Here is an 18,886-nt window from a genome sequence, read left to right on the forward strand (position 1 = left end):
TTTATTTAACTCCAAATATTGTCATAACATTTTTCATGACTCTTCACAAAGTGGGAACCTTGGTCCGACTCAATAGAACGGGGGAGTCCCAACCTTGTAAAAATCTGTTCTGTTAAGACCTTTGCGGTGGCTTTGGCTGTGTTCTTTCTCACTGGGAACGCTTCGACCCATTTTGTGAATGTGTCTTTCACTACTAAGACGTACTTGTAACCATTTCTGTAGGAGGGAATATAATCTAATTGGAGGTTTGTCCACGGGCCATTTACAGGGCAGGTGTGTCGAAGCTGGGCTTTCCTCGCATACCTATCGGGGTTGTTTTGGGCGCAAATTAAACAATTCTCAACGTAGTGGGATACGTCGGTTGTCAAATCAGGCCACCAGCAGAGGGGTCTGAGGTGGGCAAGGGTGGATTCAATCCCCTGGTATCCATGTCCGTCATGAAACTTGCAAATGATCTCATTCCTGTCCTGGGTGGGGACTACATAAACTCCATCTTTTAAAACGACTCCCTCATGGACCGTCAAAGAATTTCTAAACCTTTCATAGGGAGCTGGGAAGTTTCGTTTTAAAATCTCCTTTAATGCTTCGTCTTGTTTTTGTGCCTGGGCTAAGTCTTGGATGTTGGTCTGTGAGACCTGAACTGCGTGTACTGGGGCGCTCTCGGGGGGTTGCCAAAAGTGACCATGTCATGAGCCTGCCTTCGCTAGGACGTCTGCTTTCACGTTACCGGGTGGGGAGGAGCGATGGCGACTTCTTACTTTGATGATGCCGTATTGTCTGCCTTTAGCTGTCTGAAGGATATGTTTGAGTAGTGGGGCTGAGGGTAGAGGTTTTCCGTCCACGGAAATAAATCCTCTCAATTCCTACATGGGTAGGAATTCCGTAAGGCTGTTGCAGACTTACAAACTGTCCGAATATATGTCTGCAGGGATCGGGAATGAATCGGGGTGCTGGACAATGTAAGCAACGGCTGCTAACTCGGCTGCCTGCGAACCAAAGTGTCCAGGCAACTTTAAAGCTATCACTTCTAAAGCGCGTTCCTGCGTATCCTCTACATAAATACCACAGCCTGTTATCCTTTTTCCCTCAAGGACTGTGGAGGATCCGTTTACATAAATTCTTAGGGCATTGTCTGTGGGCTGGGGACCGATACCGGTCTTTCTTGGTATCGACCTGGGAACAAAGGGGCCTGTGCTGTGCTTGGGGGCTGTGATCTCGCATTCATGTGGGGTTCCTGAATAATGCAAGTTATCGGCCAGAAACGTGAGTTTTAGTCCGTTTTACCGTGATGTCACGTCCGTGTAGGAGTAGGGTCCATCGCGCTGCTCGTATTTGGCTTACTGTGCCGTCCTTTAATCTGCCATCCAATAAAAGCTGTGTCGGGGTGTGCTCGGTCAAAATGGTTACTGGGTTGAGTCCGGTTATGTAAGAGAAGTACTGTTCCGCCCAGAAAACTGCTAATAGGTGCCTCTCGCAAGCTGAAAATCCTTGTTCGACCGGATCGAAGACTCGTGAGGCATAGGCCACCGGTCCCAGACGATCGTGCCTTTCCTGCAGGAGTATGGCCGAAAGGGTGCGATCTGTGGTCACGACCTCTATCGCGTACGGGGAGTGGGGAGCTGGGGCTTGCAAAGCGGGGGCTGTGCTCCGGGCGCGTTTCAATGCATCCACGGTATCAGTGTGCTGTGTAAGCCATTTCCATGGTGCCTGTTTCTTTAGTAAATTGGAGAGTGGGGCTGCCTTTCTGGCAAATCCGTCGATATGGTTCCGACAATAGCCAACCAATCCTAAAAATGACCGGAGGGCTGTAACGTTCTGGGGCAAGCGCAAATTTACGATGGAATCAATCCGTTTGAGTTCTATTTCACGCTTTCCATGCGTGATCACTGTACCTAAATAAGTGAACTTTTTCTGAAGAATTTGGGCTTTCTCGGGTTAATTTTGCATCCAATCGTTGTAAGGAGTTCCAATAATTCCAAAAGAAGCGAAATGTGCTCTTCCTTGGTGTCAGTCTGTAGGAGCAAGTCGTCCACATACTGAACAAGGCATTCAGGGCGGGAAAATTTAGATAATCCGTTTGCCAATTGTCTGTGAAAAATGGAGGGGGAGTTGTGGAAGCCTTGTGGAAGGCACGTCCACGTGTACTGCTGGCCCTGGAAGGTGAACGCAAATTTATACTGGCATGCTTTGTCCAGTGGTATGGACCAAAAGTCATTACTAATGTCTAAACCGGGGAAAAAATTTGACTGGAGTCCCTGTCTCAACATGGCCTCGGGACTCGTGGCAATATCAAGGGGGGTTACCTTGTTCAATTCCCGGTAGTCGATTGTCAGTCGCCATGATCCATTGTGTTTTCTTACGGGCCAAATCGGGGCATTATTTGTCGATGCAACAGGTCGAATGACGCCTTGCGTCAATAAGCTTTGAATTACCTTGGCTATCTCTCCCTCGGCTTGCTGGGGGAAGCTGTACTGGTCTTGGGGCTTGGGATCGGGACCTGTAATGTTTACAACACCTGGGATTTTGCTGCAGTCATGCTTGTGCTGGGCAAATGCTGTCTTACGTCTTTTCAAGACCTCTCGAACTGCTTTGTCTGTGGTAATGGTTTGTGGATCAAACCAGTACTCTCCTCCTGAGCTGATTCTATGGGCATATCTCCTCCTGTGAGCATGGTGGGGGCTCGTGCTGCTCTCGCCATTTTCCAGATGCATCGGTTAACTGGGTCGAATGAGAGGTTGTGCGTACTCATGAAATTGATGCCTAGAATGTGTTCTGCTGCCTGGGGCAAATCTACTAAAACAACCAAGTGTTTTGTCTTGATATTACCCAGCTGTACGTCCACAGGGAATGTGATGTGTCCCTGCTGGAGGTGACCTGTAAAGCCGCTAAGGGTAATGGTATCCATAGTGGACCAAATCTCTTTCTGGAACATGATGGAGGAGTTTAACGTGGATTAGGACCCTCCTGTGTCCCAAAGGAACTCCAGGGGGTGTCCCCGGACTGTGCCTGCAACTACCGGTCTTCCGGACTTGTCCCAAAGGGTATCGCAGACCCAAGTTGGGGAGCCCGAACACCGTCAATCAGTGCCATTCATGGCCAAATTATCTGGTCGGGCGCTAACGCTGTGAATGGGTCGGGTATTGTTTCTGGGTGGGGGGGGGGGGCGCGTTCGGGTGATGATTCCTTTGCTGCTTCGGGGGGGGGGGGGGTCTTGACATTCTCCGGCGTAATGTCCTTTCTGTCCACAATTGTAGCATTCCTGTGTCTTGGGGTGCTGCGCTGTACCTCTGCCTTCATTTACCCATGCGGGGTCTTGGCGTGCCTTTACTGGGTTCATGGTGGCGTCTACTCTCGCATGTTCCCTCCTTTTTAATGCCGACTGTTCCCAAGTTTTGGACAATCGTTTCAGAACCCACACTTCATTGTGTGCTGGGTCTGAGGGGTCATAATTGGTGCAAGCCTTCTGTCCTGCCTGTGGCGTGGGACACTAATTTACAGGTCCATTTGGCCGTATTGTCTGCTGACAAATGGGTGCGTGCTAACTCACCGAATACCGCAGTAAAATGGATCCAAAGGCGTCCAGCAAACGCTGTTGGATGCTCTCCCTTTTTCTGCCTGCACCGGTTGAGTCCGTCTACCGGATCACCTCTGTTATATCCTATGGCGTCTAAAATGACCGTTTTTCTTGGAGGCTACCTCCTCCTACATTTTGTGGGTCGGGAAGGGCTGAACTAACGGACGGGTCTAAGCACATAACTATGAGCTTAACCTGCCCCAGCTCGTCTAAACCATACATCAGGGTTGAACCCTGACCCTAACTCGAAAAAGTGATGTGAGTCCGATGTGGGGTGGAACGTATCTATCTTCTCATGGGCATCTCGTAACTGGGTGATCGATAATGGGGTGGTGTATACAAAATTGGGTTGGCCTTCCGTGGTATCCCTGCGCTGCGTGGTAATGGGGTTCATCGGGTTGGGTGCTGCCTGTGCAGTCGGTGGTGCGGATGCTTTTCTTTTCGGGGCTCTATTTTGATTCTCGGTCTCACTTATGTACCGTTGGGCCGTTTCGCTGAGGTCCTGCCAATTGGGGCCATCTTCCTGGTCTAGCTGTGGGCCAAAGGTGTCTCTAAACCTATTTTGAACTGACAGCAGGGATTGCAACCTTGCAATTTGCTGCCTGCATTTGGCATGGTCCACCGAACTCTGCCTCTGTTCCGTGGTGGAACTGTGGAGTGCTCGGAGGGCTGCTTTTAAATCATCGCATTGTTTCTTTAGGATCTGTACCTGATTCTCTGTCTCTTCTCTTACCAGTACAGCACGGTGTGTGTCCTGGTAGGCCTTATCATGTAGGGTTTAGAAGCTGCTAAGGTGGGCGAGACAGGATTGATGTGCCCTCTTGACATCATCCATTTCCTTGTCCCTCGCTGCTAACTGCTCCCGGAGCTGTACATTTAATTTCTCGCATTCACTTAAATCTCCCTCCCTACTTTTCTCCTCCTCCTCAAGCTGCTTGCAGAGCATCCTCATGACCTCCTCTGTGCCTCGTAATTGTGCCAGACAGGGCACGATTGCCATTGTCTTACGAACCTTAGCTAAACTCTTTTTATGGATCTCGGTCAGGCTGTCACACCAAGTCTGTCCTATGCTGCCAGGACCTGTCTCTACATTCGCGCAAAACTCAGACCAGAGGGGCTTTCCCCTTTAAGTACTTCCTTATCTCTTCTTCCCATGCGGGACACTGTTCTGATCTATTGGTCGCTGCGACTTCAGGCTCTTGTGGATGCATAATGCCTTCATGGCCATCTCTACAAATACTCTTCTGTCTCTTCCGGAAATTTGGAACAAGGGGGAATAAAGCGGTGGTGCAAACACGGGTACGGCTTAAGCTATTTTCCGGTTTATGCAACTCCAGAAAGTTTCACGCAACAAAATCGATCGAATTTACCTTATATCCCTTTGTTAGTACGCATGCAAATTACACACTTCCGAATTCTGGAGGTTTGATCGATACTCGTTTCGCTTGTGGTTTCTTTACTTTGCCAATTTGGATTCTAATTCAAATTCTTTTCTGGGTTCTCTCGGAGTGACACGGTCACTTCTGGGTCGAGTCCCGTCAGATGTCGCCAATAACCGTTGCGCGATTTCTCTTTACTATGCTCTTTACTCTGGCTCTGTTCCAATTAGGGCGATCAGTGAAATTACCTTCTTTCTATATAGTCTATGTCCGAATGCTTAGAATCGCCAGGTATCGAATGATACCACCATAAGTTTCAACCGGCTATCGATCAAAGAGCCAAACACCAGTTAGTTAGTTCAAGGTCAAGGGTATTTTATTTACAGACAATCAATCATGCAACATAAACACTACTAGTTAACTACACCTATTACTAAGACAACCTGTACTTAACTTCGGGCACCCGGTTTAGGTCAGGAAGCAGTGGCCGCTGTTCAGGATCTCACAGGTTCGAAGTGGTAACTGCTGCTCAGCTGGGCTCGTCCTTCTAGTAGCGGGCGTTGGTGTTGCTGCAGTTGGCAATGGCCGTGACCAGGGTACCAAGGCTAAAAGAGAGCGAGCATATGGCGAACTCTTCCTTTATACTTGGGGGCTTTCGCGCTCTTTTGGGCGGTCCTTCATTTTGGGCCTTCCTCATTGGGTGATCCCTGATCACTCCGTTCGATTCCTTAGCCAATAAGTGGGTGGGGATCTGGATGACTGGGCGTGTCTCAAGTGGTCATTGACCCTGTTGTTTGCATTTCCCTTGGACAGGCAGTGGCGCCAAAATGTCTGGGACTGTTCCGGTTGCTGGAGTACCAATCCTTTGTGCTGGGGGAGATGGGCCATCACCTGCTAATCGGCCTGATTAACATGTTAATGGGACGGGGTTTCGATACAGTCTGGACTTTGCTGACAGATATGCATTTCAGGCTCAGAACCGGTCTGACTCTTGGCTTGTCCATTTTACCCATCAATCTTTGCGAGGTGCTCTGTGCTTAGTTGGAAGTGGCCATGTCAGATGGCTACACCAGCATCCAGGACACTGCTGAGCCCCAGTCAGATGAAGTGCTCCTTGGTCCGGTTGCACCAGAGCCGACGGAACTGCAGAGGCAGAGTCGCGAGAATCAGGAAGGATTAACAGCATCCCACTTTATACGACAAGGCTGACAGATGGAGTCTCATCGCCTTCTGTCCAAGGAGATAGTGCCATCACTCCCACGCAACAAGGCCGACACTGCGAGTTTGGACAGTGTGCTCGTTAATATATGCGAACATATTAAAATTATCAGTCTGCAGCCGCCACCGGTAGTTAGAACCACGCCGTCGGGAACTCGGCCAGTTTTCATATTAAAACATATTAACATATTAAAATTAGGTTCCCGGGCTCCCGCTGCTTGAATGATTCTCTCTCTGGAAATTGAGCCCCACAGACAGATAGTAAGGACTCAAAATTACCCCCATTGAGTGTTAATTATTACAAGTTAATCTCCTTGGCAGGAAAACTAAGCTATTACTGTCATGATATCCACATTAGCATATCATGGTGCAATCACACACACACACACTGATGGACAGGTAGTTGGACCAACCAACACACACACATCGCAGCCAATCACCAGTGAGAGCACACGCACTATAAACCACAGTTCCCGCTCATTCTACCATGAGATAGCTCAGAGCATAGAGCTCACAGCGTGCCACTCAGACATACACCATGTGCTGAGTGCCTCACCAAGATAGTGAAAGGGCTGGGTCCGCAGGTTAGCTAGTGAAGCACGAACCTCAGCCAGCAGTTATTAGTTGTTATTGTTCAAGACAATAAAACAGAGTTGTACCATCTACAACCGTGTTGGTTCATTTATGTATCAGAACACCCAACACGACAATTACAAATGTGGAGGCTCAATTCTTCAGGTTTTCATCACTGGGGATTTTAAAAGTATACATTTTTACTTTGAATTGAGAGAGGAAAAAGACAGTGGGCGGGATTCTCCAATAATGGGGCTATGTCCCCACGTCAGCGAGAAAACGCTGGCGATTCACTCTGGACTTTCCTTAATTCTGGAGTGATTCTCCTACCTGCAGGGCCCCGGAATGTTTCTCGCAGCTCTGGCTGCGGATACGGGGCCCCGCACTTCGGGTCGGGAGTCCACGCATGCACACGACGGCGGCGACCTGCAGCGGCCGTCCCATGGGACATGGCGGACTCGGACCGCGGAGCGGCACCAGAAATGTAACTCCCCCCCCCCCGAGAACACGCGTGCCCGCGAGTCCGTGATGCCCCATCGCCCCCCTGGCCGTCCATGAGGCTCCCCCGGTGATTATTCCCCCCGCGCCCCACCAGGGCTGCCGCGGAATGAGTCTGAAGCCGCCACCGGCCGTTCCCGACGGCCGACAGGTGGTTAGAACCACGCTGTCGGGAACCCGGCCAGTTTTCCTCGGAAAATTGCGGGGTGGGGGGGCCTCTGTCAATGGTCCCCTAACCCTTGCCGCGTAGTTCGCGTGAGAGACTCCCGAGCGATTCTGCCCATTCTCCACCCCTGCGCCGATCGTGATTTCAGCGCAGAGGCTCAGAGAAACCAGCCCAATCTTTCTTTCTCTATTTCTCTTTTTGGAAGTAATTTGACAGCAATGTTCATGAATTCAACGGATGGAACATAATGCAGGGACAGGGGTCTTGCCGGTTGGTTGGAGGGCCATCGAGAGTCATGTGTTTTTGTTTCAGGAAGGCCTGCCACACTAAATACCAATCAACTGGGCAGTGGCGGTGGTTCCCGAAGATCAAGGACCATGGGGGCAGAGGTCCTGCCCACTGAAGGTTGCCCATCAATCAGAGACCGACAGCTCTTCGTTACTTGGCAGCATCGGCTGAAAGGCAGTGGCTGCTGCCGATAATGCACCCACTCATGGCACAGGATTGTCAAAGGATCCAGGGACAGCTGAGTGATAGCGGGATGGGAGGGGGGGTTGCGTATGGGAATCAGCAGCAAGGGACAGAGTGTGGCTCTCACCACTCTCTCTTTCTTTTGATTCTCTCTGAATCCAATATTATTTCATATCTCGTTATTTCTTTTCCTGTACCTAATCTGACATTGAATTCTTTCCTTTGTTTGCTTGCTTATTTCCTAATCAAGAAGGGGATACATGTTTGTTCCATTGCTCTCCATGGTCCCAAATGATTGCGCTGTTAACAGCTTGCACATTCAGAAAACCTGTGTCCAAAAGGTTAATAAAGTCCAGAGCAGAGACAAGTTCAACTAACGGGGCCTATTCCAGCAAAATCATGCCCAATAGGACCCTCACACCTGGTAGAAATTATATTTGTAGCAAAACGTTTTATTTCTCTTTCTAAATGTGAAAAATCTACACTTTTTCCAAGTCACATACAAATATTTGTCACATTGTTGAAGGAATTTCCTTCAGTTTCCAATGATTTTGCAATAGGATTGGAGAAATGTGCAAACTTTAAAGTTTTCTGACTTTCATAACGTATCTTCTTGTTGAAATGTTACTGAAGTCCTTAAAAGTGTAAAATGCACAAATGGCAACTCATTAAATGTTCTTTGAAACAATATTGTTTTGGACAAAGACTGCATAACTATTGGTATTGCTATGGTGATGTTAGATCACGGTTGTCCAACCTTTTCACCTGAGGGGCCACATTGCAATTTTATTCTCACCGAAGGAGCCAATGAGCAAATTTTGGAAAGATAAGGTTTGGCTCATTAAACAGGAATTTTTAAAAAAGCAATGTCAAAGCAATAAATTGATCATTTAAGACTAAATCAATTCACAAAGATGTTTTTTTTTTTTAAAAAGGGGCAAATTAGTGTGGCCACTCCACTTAACCTGCATATCTTTGGGTTGTGGGAGTGAAGGCCACGCAGATATGAGGAGATTGTGCAAATTCCTCACAGACAGTGACCCAGGGGTGGGATCGAACCTGGGTCCTCAGCGCCATAGGCAGCAGTGCTAAACACTGCGCCACTTGCCGCCCAATTAATTCACAAAGATGACCATTAAAAAGTGCCAAGCAGCAAAGCTAACCAATAAAACCTTTTTGCTTTCCAAAGCAGAGCTAGAGAGAATGAAATGAAATGAAATTAAAATCGCTTATTGTCACAAGTAGGCTTCAAATGAACATAAGAACTAGGAACAGGAGTAGGCGATCTGGCCCCTCGAGCCTGCTCCGCCATTTAATGAGATCATGGCTGATCTTTGTGGACTCAGCTCCACTCTCCGGCCCGGAGAGTTATTGTGAAAAGCCCCTAGTCGCCACATTCCGGCGCCTGTTCAGGGAGACTGGTACAGGAATCGAACCGTGCTGCTGGCCTGCCTTGGTCTGCTTTAAAAGCCAGCAATTTAGCCCAGTGAGCTAAACCAGCCCCTAAGACAGATTAGGCCTCAAGACCTGATCACCAGGGAAAGGAGTGGGTACCAGGGCTCAACTAAGAAGTTGGGATTAACTAACACGGACCCTGTGTTTGTCTTTGGTGGTGTACAATCCAAACTGGACTTGACAGAATTCATACAAAAGTTGGGGTCGGAAGCAGGTTGCCTTTCAGTTTCTCATCTCTGGCTTGCTTTGTGGATGGGCTTTTAAGGAGGGAGGAGGGAAGGGTGTGCGCATGTCTGGCTCACTCCCAGTTTCATGGTTCTCACACGCATGCACACGCAACTGCCTTCAGTCACTCTCACATGCTCACTCTCAGGCTCATCCACCGTCACAGACACACACTCTTTAATTTCCCACCCATAACTGAGGGGTTTGGGCATTTACCCTCTGAAGAGGAATTGAGGATGGCTCTAAATGTACCAAGATGCGCTTCTTCATTCTGCCCCAAATAGCGGAGGCTGAATGGGCATGGTTGCTGCAACTGCTGTTCTTCATGGCTTTCCCAGTCCACTCCACCATCTTGTCTCCTTTAGGGGGCCAGTGTCTGCGTGGGAGGGGGAAAAGAGGCAGAACGCCACCAAAGGTGGAGCAAGAATGCATCATTGCCACTCACTTTCTTACAGTTCACTGTTCCTCCAAAAACAGACTGTTTCCCGTCCTTGTTTTCTGCTGCTAGGCTCACTGATCAGCCGGAGAATAGCAAACACGAGAGAAAAGCAGCCTGTCACTTCCACGTATCTAAGTCAACAGGCCAGCACAGAGGCATGGCAGGCCAGATTGTGGCCTGTAAACCATATGTTGGGCTACCCTGTGTTACATAATGTGAAGTGTTGCTCCATATTACTTTCATTCTATTCTGTGGAATTCATGCAGCAACACTTGTGGTGAACATTCAGCTACACAAATCAAATCTCAGATTACAATTGCATTTGTGTCAGCACACTTGCCCTCATTTACAATGATCAGCATCTGATCTCTCTGTAAGGATCAGATTAGAAGTGATTTTCAAATTCCATTGGCAGGAATTATTTCTGCACCTCATTGAGAACAACTCGGCTACGGGCAAAGAATTTAACAGCTCATGGAATGCTAATTAGAGCCAATTAGTTCCAGAGTGACCTCCGTTGATGATATAAAATTAGCCTTGCAGATTTGTGCAAAGCATTTCTTTTGCCAAAGTGCATTCCTTGGCAATTTAAAATGTGCTGTAAGATGGAGATTTTTGCAGGGCATTAAGACACCGAACATTGCTCTCTGAGAAAATTAAAATGAAACAAACAAGTGGAAAACTCCTACCTGATAGAAAGTGTTATTATTTTAATTAATCTTCTTCCATCTGCTGGAGATGGTCAATTTTGAGCCCCTCACAAAATTGGAAGGCATTACACTTGGGTCAGCAAGTTCCCATTAGCCAGCAGTTCAATTGGAAACTCTGCAAGTCAGGAACATATCACAGTTACCTACCAACTCAGAAAAACCCTAACTGGGAAATGCAGTCTGTCCTATCACAACACACAAGCTTTTCAAATGTTCTAGACGTCTCCTGAATCAGCGCACAGATTCTCAAAACAGTTTCTGCACTACGTGAAGGAAATAAGGGCTTCTGTGGGGAGACCAAGGTGGCAAAGTAAGACACAAGCATTCGAGAGGTACAGGAATGTTAATTTTTACAAATGGAAGAATCAAACTCCAAATAAGTCAGAAGCATGAAACTCAGGGAAAAGAGCAATGAGAAAATTCCAGGGAATGTCTTGCATGAAATATTTCTCTTAAAGCTTCTGCAAAACAGGCAGCAGAACAGGCAGCATCGCAACGCTAGTTCAACTGGGGGGGGGGGGTATAGTGGAAATCCATTTAGTTCAACCGTAAATAAATGTGACAGCATGCAGTGCACCCAATTCAAATTGAGTTTAATCTGGGAAATAAGAGAGAAAGGGCACCATTGCTGCATTGCATTGAACATCAATCAGCCATGAAAAGCCATGAGGGAGTATTGTGATGAGTGGGGCATTAAGATGACTAAAGAGGAAAATTTTGATTATTAAAGAATTAGATTTCTTCTCAGTTCTCACAGATCTTTTATTTTGAATAAAGCATCATTAATTTATAGCTGCACCTGTATGAATAATTCTTTATGCGGCTTTGGTGTTAAATTTTGTTGAATAACACGTATGTGAAGGTTTATGATGTAACAGATGTTATATAAATGCAAGCTGTTGCCATCATTGCAAAAACATTGTCGTGGGACTCATTTATAACAACAAGGCTATGTTTTCCAGTGTAAAGCCTGGGAGCATTTTCCTGGAATGTTAAGGTTTTTGTATCAAATCATCTCTCACTAGTTTTAGTTTAGATATAAAAAAATTAAAATCCTGTGTTTTGGAGAAAATTAACAGGAGTCGGAGGTTTACAGATTACAAAAATGCATTGCAAACTAGAAAAAAAATCCATTTACTTGTAACTTACATTTCATTAGGCACATGTAGAAATAAACTCGTGTTTACAGATTCAGTGCTATAAAAAAAAAAACTTACTAGATCCTTAATTACAGAAAACGGTTCAATAAGAATATTCTGGAAGAAATTGCTTTTTGAAAGACACTGCCACTAAAAGGGTTAAATCAAAGTCTGCATCGGGATCATGACCGCCATTGCGAATGAGGTTCTTGAACATCTCACCTCGGTGGTGCAGGTTTTCGATTCTCATTTTGATGAACTGCGACAGATCCTTGAGAAAAGGTTTGATGGAGCATATCATATCCGATCTTCGAGGCCTGGGGTCAGATGAAGACCATTGGTCTTATGTCATCCTTTCCGCTATGTTAATCATGAAGGATTGGACGTGGCTGGCCATGTTGAGTCATCCCCCCCTCTTCCCCCACGACCTGGGTGTCTGGCCGCCTGAGTGTCAGGGCGACAGCATGGCGGGGATGATGATGTTTCATTCGATGGAACTTTGGAGAGATCCTGAGTGTTATTCAACGATCCTGTTGTGACCGTGCCTTTCCAAGTGACATTGATGGTGTTATTATCCTGCAGTTCATCAATAATCCTCGACTTCATTGCCTTGTGATTATGGTGTGGATTTCCTCTTGTCTTCTCTCCTGACAAGGATAGATGATGTTTGAGCACGAGGGCAAGGGTAGTTTATCTTTTTTTTGCAAAAACCATATTGAATCGGTAAAGTGGTATGTGGTTCGTGCACAGTCTTATCCTTTTTTTAAAAAGTGCTGTAATCTTAGTATCCATGAGAACGGAGTGTATTTTAGACACCGCTTATTTTCTTTATAGTGGAGATCAGTGAATCGGGCCCCTCCCAGGACGCCTAATTAATGGGTGTCTTGACAAATCATCTTCTCCTTGGTGATGGAGTCTCCTCGGTTGAGGACAGTGTGATTCTTCTAGTGTTGGCTGGTGCGTTGCATTGGATAAGTTTTAAGAGGAGTGAAGCTGGTTGGGTAGCGAGCCTTGGCATGTTCTGGGTATCCTTGGTTTACTAACTCCATGTGCAAGAGCGTGCGGGGCTGGGCCAGGTCCTGGACTGTGGTTGCTATCCTGTTGCCTCTTATGTTTGGGACATTCATTCTTGGCAGAGATGTCCTGAGAGGCTGAGTGAGGTTTCAAAGGAGCAATTTTTTCCCAACTCTGTCTTGTGGTGAGGGGTGTGCACCTCGGGATCATGGGCTCATGGCCGTGTCTTGGTCCCTTTACCCTGAGGCCCTCTGCTCCTGGTAGATTTTGTTTTTTAATCCCATCTTGGTTACTGCGTCAGGAGGTACTGACCGCATTGGCGATAATCCATACCAATTATGCGAATATTTGCTGGACCTCTCTGTATAAATATATGGAATGGTGATCATTCTATACTGTGCCCGATATTGGGGCTTTGTTGCATCTGGTGGTTACATGTAAAATATCCTTTTAGAACTAGTGCCCTCGCAGGGTGGCACACTGGTATAGTGGTAAGCACTGCTGCCTACGGCACTGAGGACCAGCATTCGATCCCAGCCCAGGGTCACTGCCATGTGGAATTTGCAGTCTCCCTGTGTCTGCGTGGGTCTCACCCCCACAACCCAAAGATGTGCAGGTTTTGTGGCTTGGCCATGCTACATTGCCCTTCAATCGGAAAAAAAATAATTGGGCACTCTTAATTTATTTTTTAAAACGAACTAGTGCCCGGGTGATTTTTTTCAGTAATTTTTTTCATTCCAATAGGAGGTTAAAGAATCCGTGACTGGTTCCTGCAGGGGTACAGACAGATCTGATATCTGAGAAGAGTACATTATGATGTGCTATTAGCGCCTCGTGTGTGGAGTTGAGGGAGATATGTTCTGGTGCACGCCCGAACATGGTGCAAACATCTTATCCTGAATTCTCATGGACGTTGCGAGCAATCACCATGTGAGAAGGTGTACACCATTTTAGCATGTTTCCATGGCCTTATCATCCTCCCCTTGTTCTTCAGTTGTTCCATTGTTGTTCTTCTGTATCTGTATGCGGAGACATTTTTGCTATCCTGGAACCATCCTGTGCCTTTGTATCATTTGTTAAAATGGAAAAACTTCAACAAAAATATATATATTTTAAAAATGGTACAAACATGGAGAAAAGAACTGAATTCCAGAGGTGAGGTGAGTGTGAATACCCTTAACATCAAGACAGAATTTGATCAGTTGTGGTATCAAGGAGCCCTAGCAAACCTTCAGTCAATGGGAATCATAGGGGAAATTCTCCACTGGTTGGAGTCATACCCAGCGCAAAGGGAGATGGTTGCCGCAGTTCGAGACCATTCATCTCCGCCTCTGGACATTGCTGCAGGCATTCCTCAGGATCACATCCGAGGCCCACCAACCTTCAGCTGCTGCTTTATCAACAAACTTCCTTCCAATGCATGGTCAAAAGTGGGATGTTTACTCATGGTTGCTCAGTGATGGTTACCTTTCACAACTTCTCAGATTTTGAAGCAACCCATGTCCTGAAGCAGTACGACCTGGACAGCAATCAAGTTTGGACAAAGTGGCAAGCAATGACAATTTCCAACACGTGCTAATCTAACCATCTCCCCCTTGATATTCAATACCATTACCATCACTGAATCTTCCACCATCAATATCCTGGGGATTACCATTGACCAGACACTTAATTGGAACAGCCATGCAAATCCTGCAGATACAGAGCATGTGAGAGGCAAATAATTCACCTTCCAAAAAGCCTGTCCACCATTTACAATGCACAAGTCAGGAATGTGATGGGACAGTCTCCACTTACCTGGATAAGTGCAACTCTAACAACATCCCATCTCCTCAAACATTCACGCCACCAGCCCACAGTATCAGCAGCATATATAATCTTCAGAATGCACTGCAGCAACTCACGAAAGTTTCTTCAACAGCACCTTCCAAACCTAGTGGCTTCTACCGTTGATAAATTCAAAGATGTGGAGATGCCGGCGTTGTACTGGGGTGAGCACAGCAAGAAGTCTTACAACACTAGGTTAAAATCCAACAGGATTGTTTCAAATCACTAGCTTTTGGAGCACTGCTCCTTCCTCAGGTGAATGAAGAGGTATGTTCCAGAAACATATATATATATATAGACAAAGTCAAAGATTCAAGACAATGCTTTGAATGCGAGCATTTGCAGGTAATTACGTTTTTACAGATCCAGAGGTTATAACCTGGGGTTACCCCTATTTTTATATTTTATTCAAGTGAAAGAGAGGCACCCCCTCCCTTAATTACATGCCATGGCATCCTGCTGCTGCTATCAAGCTGGAGGGCCTCCTACATTTTCTCCAATTTGAAGAATCCAATGATTGTGCTGAATTAGATGGTGAGCCTGCCTTCCAGCCATTAATTGATCAATTGGGGAAAAATCACAGGCGAGTGACTGATCGCCACACAATTTACATTTCTAACCACCATTTAAGCCTGACAGCGAGGGTCTGAAGCCTGTAGGAATATCCTGCCTCTGGTCTTCTGTTCCAGATTGTTTCTGGCTGCTTCTAATCATCTTCCTTTATTGACTGTCTCAATACATTTCTGACCTTTTTATGCCCCTTTTTATTCTGCCTTGCTGACAACTGACTCTCGTTAGAGGGATGCAGCCAAGAAATGACTTGTGCAGCATACAAGTAATCTTCTTTACGTGAAGTTAAATATAGTTCATGCTTTTTTGTTCAAGCTAGCTCAGCAGTTTCTAAACCATTCCTTCACAACCTACTGATCCATCTCATTTTAGACTGGGTGTTCAGTCAATGATGGGAAAACAAAATGGAAAAAAGGGGCGATATCCCTGCCCAAAGATCTGAGAGAGTCTCAGCGAAAAGCAGAATATTACGGATGTTGGAAATTGGAAATAAAAACAGGAAATGCTGGAAATACTCGGCAGGCCAGTCAGCATCTATGAAAAGAGGGACAGAGTTAATGTTTCAGGTTCTCTTGCATTTCGAAAGTCTTTTTTAGCAATTGCTTCATGATTTTTACTCCTTCAACAATTATAGAGAGGGGTCCTTTAAAATGTTAGCTAAAATATTCTGGAAAATATGATTCTTGAAAATTATTGAAGTTCTAGAAATAGAAGTTATAAAATTGGTGAATATTTTGAATACTGTCCATGACTGTCACAAATGTTACAAAAGAACACAAGAACTAGAAGCAGGAGTAGGCCATCTGGCCCCTCGAGCCTGCTCCACCATTCAATGAGATCATGGCTGATCGTTTGTGGACTCAGCTCCACTTTCCGGCCCGAACACCATAACCCTTAATCCCTTTATTCCTCAAAAAACTATCTTTATCTTAAAAACATTTAATGAAGGAACCTCTACTGCTTCACTGGGCATGGAATTCCATAGATTCACAACCCTTTGGGTGAAGAAGTTCCTCCTAAACTCAGTCCTAAATCTACTTCCCCTTATTTTGAGGCTATGCCCCCTAGTTCTGCTTTCACCCACCAGTGGAAACAACCTGCCCGCTTCTATCCTATCTATTCCCTTCATAATTTTATATGTTTCTATAAGATCCCTCCTCATTCTTCTAAATTCCAACGAGTACAGTCCCAGTCTACTCAACCTCTCCTCGTAATCCAACCCCTTCAGCTCTGGGATTAACCTAGTGAATCTCCTCTGCACACCCTCCAGTGCCAGTACGTCCTTTCTCAAGTAAGGAGACCAAAACTGAACACAATACTCCAGGTGTGGCCTGTTGCTGATTTTGCCTTAGTTTAATTGCTCTGTTTTATCACCTTTGCTCGAGTCGCCAGGTATCTTTCTGATACCGCCACGTGGTTCAAATCCAAGTAATGATCAATAATCCAATACACCGCTTAGTAAGATTTAAATCAAAGCACATTTATTATACATATTAATCACTATTCATGTACAAATTCTACGTCTAAGCTACTTCTACAGCTAACAGGCCAATACTTAACTTGGAACTGGCCCACCAGGTCAGGGAAACGAATGGGCTTTCGTTCGGGTTCTGAGCCTGCGGGATTCGAAGTTGGTACAGATTGGTAGCTCGGAGCGCCTATCTCGTATCATTAGTATGCAGATGGCTGGTGTTTTGTTATGCTGATGGTTGCTGGTATCGATCTTGTCTGGCCTTTCCAGAGGTAAATACACAGTCAACCTGCAGCTGCTCGTTTTTGTCCTGTTGGCTGACTTTCCCATCAGCCTTTGCCGTTCGCCATTTTAAATTGGGAGTTAGCCATTTTAAGTGGCTACAGGTCTCACTAACGCCTTATCCAATTGCAGCATAACCTCCCTAGTCTTAAACTCCATCCCTCTAGCAATGAAGGACAAAATTCCATTTGCCTTCTTAATCACCTGTTGCACCTGTAAACCAACTTTTTGCGACTCATGCACTAGCACACCCAGGTCTCTCTGCACAGCAGCATGTTTTAATATTTTATCATTTAAATAATAATCCCTTTTGCTGTGATTCCTACCAAAATGGATAACCTCACATTTGTCAACATTGTATTCCATCTGCCAGACCCTAGCCCATTCACTTAGCCTATCCAAATCCCTCTGCAGACCTCCAGTATCCACTGCACGTTTTGCTTTACCACTTATCTTAGTGTCGTCGGCAAACTTCGACACATTGCCCTTGGTCCCCAACTCCAAATCATCTATGTAAATTGTGAACAGTTGTGGGCCCAACACTGATCCCTGAGGGACACCACTAGCTATTGATTGCCAACCAGAGAAACACCCATTAATCCTCACTCTTTGCTTTCTATTAATTAACCAATCCTCTATCCATGCTACTATTTTCCCCTTAATGCCATGCATCTTTATCTTATGCAGCAACCTTTTGTGTGGCACCTTGTCAAATGCCTTCTGGAAATCCAGATATACCACATCCATTGGCTCCCCGTTATCTACCGCACTGTTAATGTCCTCAAGAAATTCCACTAAATTAGCTAGGCACGACCTGCCCTTTATGAACCCATGCTTCGTCTGCCCAATGGGACAATTTTCATCCAGATGCCTCGCTATTTCTTCCTTGATGATAGATTCCAGCATCTTCCCCACTACCAAAGTTAAGCTCACTGGCCTATAATTACCCGCTTTCTGCCTACCTCCTTTTTTAAACAGTGTCACGTTTGCTAATTTCCAATCCGCCGGGACCATCCCAGAGTCTAGTGAATTTTGGTAAATTATCACTAGTGCATTTGCAATTTCCCTAGCCATCTCTTTTAGCACTCTGGGATGCATTCCATCAGGTCCAGGAGACTTGTCTACCTTTAGCCCCATTAGCTTGCCCATCACTACCTCCTTGGTGATAACAATCCTCTCAAGGTCCTCACCTGTCATAGCCTCATTTCCATCAGTCATTGGCATGTTATTTGTGTCTTCCACTGTGAAGACCGACCCAAAAAACCTGTTCAGTTCCTCAGCCATTTCCTTATCTCCCATTATTAAATCTCCCTTCTCACCCTCTAAAGGACCAATATTTACCTTAGCCACTCTCTTTTGTTTTATATATTTGTAGAAACTTTTACTGTCTGTTTTTATATTCTGAGCAAGTTTACTCTCATAATCTATCTTACTCTTCTTTATAGCTTTTTTAGTAGCTTTCTGTTGCCCCCTAAAGATTTCCCAGTCCTCTAGTCTCCCACTGATCTTTGCTACTTTGTATGCTTTTTACTTCAATTTGATACTCTCCCTTATTTCCTTAGATATCCATGGTCGATTTTCCCTCTTTCTACCATCCTTTTTGTTGGTATAAACCTTTGCTGAGCACTGTGAAAAATTGCTTGGAAGGTTCTCCACTGTTCCTCAACTGTTTCACCATAAAGTCTTTGCTCCCAGTCTACCTTAGCTAGTTCTTCTCTCATCCCATTGTAATCTCCTTTGTTTAAGCACAAAACACTAGTGCTTGATTTTACCTTCTCACCCTTCATCTGTATTTTAAATTCCACCATATTGTGATCGCTCCTTCCCAGGGGATCCCTAACTATGAGATCCTGAATCAATCCTGTCTCATTACAC

At 45.7% G+C, this 18,886-nt stretch overlaps 1 protein-coding gene across 3 annotated transcripts in view; it reads right to left on the reverse strand.

Annotated features, from left to right (window-relative positions):
- LOC140389824 (inactive N-acetylated-alpha-linked acidic dipeptidase-like protein 2) overlaps positions 1-18,886 on the reverse strand; it is a 1,491,575-nt gene that overhangs the window by 1,364,441 nt on the left and 108,248 nt on the right. The window contains exon 3 of one of the 3 annotated variants that reach the window (XM_072474374.1): positions 10,688-10,823. The exons of the other annotated variants lie outside the window; for them this stretch is intronic. The gene's annotated coding sequence lies outside the window, so the exon portion shown is untranslated. The remainder of the gene's footprint in view (positions 1-10,687; positions 10,824-18,886) is intronic. 3 annotated transcript variants of the gene reach the window in all.

The sequence above is a fragment of the Scyliorhinus torazame genome, chromosome 14 (assembly GCF_047496885.1).
Source record: "Scyliorhinus torazame isolate Kashiwa2021f chromosome 14, sScyTor2.1, whole genome shotgun sequence".
In the NCBI taxonomy this organism is placed as follows: domain Eukaryota; kingdom Metazoa; phylum Chordata; class Chondrichthyes; order Carcharhiniformes; family Scyliorhinidae; genus Scyliorhinus; species Scyliorhinus torazame.